This window comes from Salarias fasciatus, unplaced genomic scaffold (assembly GCF_902148845.1).
Source record: "Salarias fasciatus unplaced genomic scaffold, fSalaFa1.1, whole genome shotgun sequence".
In the NCBI taxonomy this organism is placed as follows: domain Eukaryota; kingdom Metazoa; phylum Chordata; class Actinopteri; order Blenniiformes; family Blenniidae; genus Salarias; species Salarias fasciatus.
Window position 1 is genome coordinate 657,500 of NW_021941382.1, and position 7,970 is coordinate 665,469.

Below are 7,970 nucleotides of genomic sequence, written 5' to 3' on the forward strand. Positions count from 1 at the left end.
GCTGCAGCCCGTCACCTGGACCTGTGCAGGCTTGCTCATGTGGGCCACAGGGAGTTTAACCTGAAGACACCTGTTCTGCGGGACCAGTCCTCCCAGTGAACCAGATGAGAACCAGCTGCAGGACAGAACGCCGCCTGTGAGTGGAACACAGGAACAGGACTGTGGCGTTCACGCCGCTCACGCTGCAGCATGAGGCGCCATCAGAGCTTCTCCTCAGGACAGCGCTTGATGAGATCTCCGCTGGCAGTGCCACGGCTGCTTCACCGCTCACTTTCACAGCAGTGGGAGCAAGCTGTGGAGAAACTCTGAGCGCCGGCGGCTCGCTCGCTCGCTCGCTCGCTCACATCCGGTGTTTATACTCCGGCTTTGAGCTGCTATCTGATCTGCGCTCCACAACAAGCCGCTCACCGCTGCCGCCTCGCAGATGGAAGCATTTTACTGAACACGAGGGTTTACCTTTCATCCCACACTCACAGAGCCTCCCTCTCCCTCTCTCTCTCTCTCTCTCTCTCTCTCTCTCTCGGGTTTCTGGGTTCCTCCTGGTGAACCTTCCTCTCCTGATTCCTTCTGTTTGTCGTTCCTGGGGAGAAGAGAGAATTATAAATACGAGGCGGTGCGGGAGACGAGACGGCGTTGGTGGCGTCTCCAGCAGGCCACGCCCCCGATTAGATGTTACGTAACGATAATCGAGCCAGTCCGGGGCTGAATGTGCACGTTCAGCTGGAAAAGCAAGACGTCTGAAAGTGGCTGAGCGGCAGGAGGACCCTGAGCTGAACTTCTCCAGCGGGCCTCAGACCCACAGAGGCTCCTGCTGAATCACTGCTGAAGCAACAGACCTGATGAGACACTCCCGGACGGCGGCGAGCTTCACGTGACTCCACCAGCACAATCAGCTCCATCTCCCTGAGGACTTGTTTCAGTGGGTCGGTACGTTTGGCAGATTTGCAGAAATGTGAATTTCAGAGACTTTATCATGAAGGGAGCCAAACCCAAATAAACATCATCATTAAATCGTGACTTAAATGTGCTTTAATTAACTAATTACCGTATCGGCCCGAATATAGTACAACTCTGATTACAAGACGACCCCCATTTTTCAAATATCATTTTGTGAAAACAAAAATATGTTGAAGACAATAAGGTTGCTCATAAAAGAAATTTTTATTGTACAATTATTCTAAACCCAAAAACTCACAACAGAGATAACATTTCACGTGATTTAAAGCGGACCCATTATGCTATTTTCCAGTCACGTCATATCGGTTACAGAAGCCCAAAAACATAGGATATAAGTTTGTTTGCCCCAAATTCATCTTATGGTCGGAGTTTGAGGGTCTAAAAAGTGGCTCTGAGGAGCCCTCCTCCGAAAAGCCTGATTTTCACAGCCTACTTTCTGGGATGCACTTGAACGCATCTGGCCACGCCCACTCAGAGGCACATTCCCTTGACAGTTTCAGCTTAAGTTTCAGTTTCATTTTCAAAAATGTGGTGTAGCCAGACAAGGAGGAAAAAGACAATTTTCTAATTTGATTGACAAAAGTAAGATTTCAGAGCCGAGTGTTTGAGTGTATCTTTCCTTAAAGGTGGAGTTCGCAATTGAGGGAGGTGACTGAATTTTTCACTTCTGGGGGATCATACAGAGGCGCTGGAGGTAATATGACTGTAAAGACACCTTTTTAAAGTGAATTTTGCATAATATGACTCCTTTAAGGTAAAAAAAAAAAATTGCACTATTAAATAAAAAACACAAAATAAGCAGCAATAAGCAACAATTAAGAGCCTCAAAGGTTCAATAACTGCATTAATGATGTAAATAACTTTATAACCATCAAATTCAAGTTCTGTTCAGCTTCATGAACATTAATAATTCAGCCCTCCTGAATGTTGGGTTCAGTCTGGCCTGTAGAGAACAGTTCTTCAGAGAGAAAGCAGGAGATTTCAGCTGCTCTGAGCTTTTATTACTTTCTCCTGAAGGCTGCAAAACTGAAACAAACCAGATATACATAGAAGTGAACAAATTGAGCTTTGGAGCGTGATGTCACAAAAAAGGGGCGGAGCCATTTTTAATGTTTATCCGCCATTTTGAAGGGGTACTACAAACGCACTGCAGTGCAAACCCATTAGAAGTTGGAAAAGTAATGACAAAAATGGTTTGAAACTGCTGTGTTGCTGGTTGTAAGGCTCACTGGCCTGACCGGAAGGGCAAAAAAATAGATAATGGGCTGTCTGTTTTTGGTTTTCCTGCTTGGTTGTTACTTGCTTGTTACTAAAAGGCAGCGGCTTGCCTGGATCGCTGCTGTTAGACGTGTGGACATAAAGCCCTCCTGCTGCCACTCCCCATCCTGCAGTTGGACTGACATTTTAGTGAGTTTTTCATAATCTTAGCATCACCTTTCAGGTGGAGGTAAATCAGGAGGAGCTCTTTGGAAGAATAAAAACGGGAATTAAAGGAGAATAGGGAAACGCTGTCTGGAGGAAGCTGCAGCAGCGATGAACAGCGTCGTCTGGACGAACGGACCCGGCTGAGGTCTGAACAGATTATAGATCCGTTAATTTAACCCTGATGTTACAAATAAAGACGCTGACTCACGTTACACAGCTCAGAGTTTTATTGTTTCGTTTAATTATGTCTCAGAGCCAGACAGCAGCACCGCGGCCCGGTCTCCTCCCCACAGCGGGACGGTCCCACCGAGACACACCCAGCACCGGACCGGTGCCGAGCAGGACCCCGGACCGAGCAGGACCCCGGACCGAGCAGGACACGGGACCAAACAGGATCCGGGACTCAGGCCACCGAGGGCGGCGCGTGCCACCCGCTGTCGGTGCAGCTTAAATTAAAGAATAGAAGTCTTAATAAAATGTTTGACTGAACGTCCTCTGTCTGTATTTAATCTCCCTTTAGCTGATATGTTATTTTCTGGGCTGCTGGCTTCACACCACTGAGTAACTTAATAATTTGCTACACTTTAGAGTTTATTTACATTTCATAGCGGTTCTTCGGGTCCTGTCTCCTCGGTCCAGACAGTCCAGGCTCTGTTTCCATGTCGGCTCCTCTCGTGGCGCAGGAGCATCAAAAGTGACTTTATCACGCAGTGCAATATTGTTTAGAACTGCCAAAATAAAGTCCCATCTTTTCGGGGCTGAACAGCAGCGCCCCCCGCTGGTCTGAAGCTGCTCCACCGCAGCAGCTGTGCGTCTTTGCGCTCTGTTAAAACAGCTCCTCTCTGTGGCAGGATGGACCAGCGGAGTTATTGAAAGTTAAAAATCCTTCATTAATACCACAAGAGGGGATATTACTAGATATTCTGTAAGGACATTATTTTATTTTTTATTCTTTCACTTTTTAATCTGCACTGATGATGTCCTGCTTCTGCTTTACGCCGTGTTTGAGATGTGCTTTATAATTGTTTTCACGCTCCGCCAGGTTTTTTTCTGCACTACACCGTAAATCCACACTGAGTCAAACTTGCTCCACGATGTCAGACCTGTCCCGAGATGTCGTAAGAACGAGGTATCCTAATTGCAGAGGTGGGAGTTTGGAGACTGATCAAGTCATCTCCATGCCATGTTTTTGCTCTGACCATGTATCACACCAGGTGAATCTAATCAGCCCTGCTCCTCAGCTTGTCTGTGGTACATGGTGAGGGCAAAAACATGGCATGGAGATGACTTGATCAGTCTCCAAACTCCCACCTCTGCCTAATTGTGCATCCGGACGCAATCGGTCGCGGTAGAATCTCTTTTCTTTTGCATTTTCAAGTGTTGTCATAGTTTGTTTTGATTTCTCTACCCCTTCAAAATGGCGCCGTCGTCCCATAATGCATTGCGCGGTGATGTCGGTTCCAAAGCTCAATACACAAGATGGATCACAACATACATCACTGTCTAGAAACAAAACAAGTCAGTATTTAAAATGAAAGCCGCTAGCTTAATGGAAACGCCATTAACATGCTAACGGAATTAGCATCTGCGTTGAAACTTCAAAACAAACTGACAAACTCACAAGTATCAGTTCCACCTCCATCCTGAACATCAACTAAGTATACTCGAGTACTTACAGGCAGATATTTTCGATGCTGTTTGAAATGAAGCTCAGAAAAACCACCAGCAGCCACACTGCTCAGTCTTCTTCTCTCACTGCTGCAGGCTGACACTCTGTCCAGCTCACTAGCTCCCCCTAACGGGGGGCGGAGCCACTGCATGGAGCAGAGGCAGTACAGCTCCCCGGGACTCTGGCTCCATCCAGTCCTCCATTAGAGCACCTCCCTATTTCTGACAATACCATTTCTTGAAAAAAAAAAAAATTGTCTTATGTGTGGGCCAATACGGTAGAATTGGGAATCAAACAAAGTATTATCCAGGTGAATGACTTTCAGAAAGGTGTGACTGAAACAGATTTAAAGGACCTATATCATGCAAAAATCCACTTTTTTGAGGTTTTTCACCACAAAGCCACAAAGTTGATTTCCCTTTAAAACCAGCCCAAAATGTTATTTGCCTTCATCCAGCATGTCTGAGTAATCTCTTTCAGTCTGCTGCTCTCTACAGCAGCCCCTCCCTTCAGGTAGAAAACAGCTCGTTTGAAACTCTTCAAACCTAAGTACGTCACAAAGTTGAACTCCTCCCACCACCCCCCCCCCCCCCCCCCCCCCCCCCCCCCCCCCCCCCCCCGGCAGGCCCTTGGCAATCAGCGTTGCTGCTCTTTGTATCTCCGATTACGGAGATAAACTTTAACCATCGTCTGAAAGCAACAATCAAGCAAGAGCAAGAGTCTGAAGAGTCTGAAGGGTCTGAAGGGTCTGGAGGGTCTGGAGGGTCTGGAGGGTCTGGAGGGTCTGAAGGGTCTGGAGGGTCTGGAGGGTCTGAAGGGTCTGGAGGGTCTGGAGGGTCTGAAGGGTCTGGAGGGTCTGGAGGGTCTGAAGGGTCTGAAGGGTCTGGAGGGTCTAAAGGGTCTGCGCTCGGTGAGTTTCTAACAGGAAAAGACGTTTTCACGTGTCTTTGCATGTAGAGAAGCTAGAGCTAAAGAGCTAAAGCTAACCCTTAGAGAAGCTAACGCATGACGTATTTGTTTTGAAGCGCTGATTGGTTGAAGTTCGCTGTCAGTCAAAGTCCACAGGGGGAGAGGCGGGGTTTCAGTGAAACAGAGCGTTTTCTCTTCCGGGATCAGAATTAGCCCAAGAAAATATTTTATTTAACACAAAATTACTTTTCCTTAGCGCCAAAAATAAACTATTACCATGTTAATGCCAATAATAGGGTTTGGACTGACTAAAAAAGCAGGATACAGGTCCTTCAAAATCAGTCCTGATGTTTTAGGGATGGGAAAGTTCAGGGTTTGTATCTGTCCCTGCAGTCTGAGTCCATTTACCCAACTCCAACCAGGACTGGTTCTGCAGGGTCTCCTCCTCTGGGTCTGGTTCTGGAGGGTTCTCCTCCTCTGGGTCTGGTTCTGCAGGGTTCTCCTCCTCTGGGTCTGGTTCTGGAGGGTTCTCCTCCTCTGGGTCTGTTCTACAGGGTTCTCCTCCTCTGGGTCTGGTTCTGCAGGGTTCTTCTCCTCCTCTGGGTCTGGTTCTGCAGGGTCTCCTCCTCCTCTGGGTCTGGTTCTACAGGGTTCTCCTCCTCTGGGTCTGGTTCTGGAGGGTTCTCCTCCTCTGGGTCTGTTCTACAGGGTTCTCCTCCTCTGGGTCTGGTTCTGCAGGGTTCTTCTCCTCCTCTGGGTCTGTTCTGCAGGGTTCTTCTCTTCCTCTGGGTCTGGTTCTGCAGGGTCTCCTCCTCCTCTGGGTCTGGTTCTACAGGGTTCTCCTCCTCTGGGTCTGGTTCTGGAGGGTTCTCCTCCTCTGGGTCTGTTCTACAGGGTTCTCCTCCTCTGGGTCTGGTTCTGCAGGGTTCTTCTCTTCCTCTGGGTCTGGTTCTGCAGGGTCTCCTCCTCCTCTGGGTCTGGTTCTACAGGGTTCTGGTTCTGCAGGGTTCTCCTCCTCTGGGTCTGGTTCTGCAGGGTTCTCCTCCTCTGGGTCTGGTTCTGCAGGGTTCTCCTCTTCTGGGTCTGGTTCTGCAGGGTTCTCCTCCTCTGGGTCTGGTTCTGCAGGGTCTCCTCCTCCTCTGGGTCTGGTTCTGCAGGGTTCTCCTCCTCTGGGTCTGGTTCTGCAGGGTTCTGGTTCTGCAGGGTTCTCCTCTTTGAGTCTCCTATGGTGAATTGTTGGCTTGGTGTCAGACTGTGTTGTGTTGAAGTTTTTTAAATGAAGCTTTATTTACAGTTTCTTCTTTCTGAAGTGAATAAATTTAATTTAATGCAACAACAAACATGACTGTGTAGATTTACAGGAAAAAAAACATTTAAAAACGGGGGGAACAGCTGACGGAGCTTCTGATCGTTGGACGTTTGCAGCGTTGCCCGGCTGATCCTGCAGACCGGACATGTGCAGCTTCTTAAAGGGTAAGATATAAAAGATGGAGAAGCAGTGAGGCTGCTTTATGCACGACGACTTGAATGAGGTCAGAGAGCCTTAATGTTCCTGAGCGCAGCCCCCGCTCGGCGGCGCCCCCTCCCTCGCTCCAGCGTGAAGCACACTTCGTCTGCCGGTGTTGAGACTGTGAGATGGGACATTTCGACATTTCTTAAAATCCTAATGGCTGCGGCGCTGGGGGGGAAGGCTGGGGCCTAATTGGAATAGACTTTTCCACCTCTAAATTTTAATGAACTGCGGGGCTGAATGTCTCTTATTAGGTGGAATTGGCCATTAGCATTTTAAATGACCGGCTATCTTCATTATAATCAGGCCTAGATGCATTTCTGTGCCGAGGATCTATTGATTGCCCGACAATGTCAAAGTCTGCATGAAGACGTGGAGGCAGGCCGGCGTGACAGACGGCGGCCGACGAGCAGAGGCCAGCGCCGCCGCCGGAGGGGAAGGGAAGCGTCCCTTTCACACACTTTCAAATAATTACAGTGATATGAGGATAATGGCGGTGGAGGCGGCGCCGCTTCATCATGACACAAACACGTCCTGTACGATAATCAGTCCATGCTTCCTGTGAAAACAGTCCTGATTGAGGGAGCGCTCGGCGGCGGCGACACTCCGAATCGTGTTTTGTTCTTCCAACACAACAGGCTCGGGTTTGAAATGAGAGTCCCTCACGTTTCACCAGAACAAACGCCGCAGAAGTGACTTTGACTCGCATTAATGACGTTCGAGCGGCGCCGAGCGCCGTTCTGAAGCCTGTGAGAGGAATCCATGCCTCAGAAGCTTTTTACTGACGCCGGATCGGCGGCGGCGTTCTGCAGTCTCCGCATCGCGCCGTTCGTTCAAGAGCCGCTCGTATTTGACAAGGGCCCTTTTTTAATTGCTTCTCTTTGAAAGGAAATGAAAACTATTTAAAATTCTGCTGCACACACACATCTGTTGCCGCTTTCTAACGGCCGTGATGAAAAGCGGGTTTTATTTTCCCGGGTTTTCAAAGCGCTGACGATAACGGAGCGATTAGAACGCCGCTGAATCAGTGCTAAAGACCAACTTATGAAGTCTTTGTTTAACGATCATTGATGATTTCTTATTAGAGCGGCTTGAGGTTTCTGTGATCGCTGTGACGGTTCTTTTGAGTTTCTGACTCAAGGCGCCCATGAGCAAACATCTGAGAGCCGTTCAGGCTAAAGCAAACCGGAGAGCGGCGTTAGCAAACACTGGGAGTGTGCGTCAGTCAGAGCCCCGATCACAATAATCTCACTTTAATTTGACTGATATGGCAGGGTGGAGTGTGTGTGTGTGTGTGTGTGTGTGTGTGTGTGTGTGTGTGTGTGTGTGTGTGTGTGTGTGTGTTGGGGGGTAAATCAGACCGACGTCGTTGGAGTGGGGAGAGTTGGCTGCTGTTTGAGAAAAGTCCCAGATGGTGTTGAGCTGGCAAACTGGCAATGAGGAGAAGCTGCCCCCCCCCCAAAAAAAAAAACAAAAAACGCACACACACACACACACACA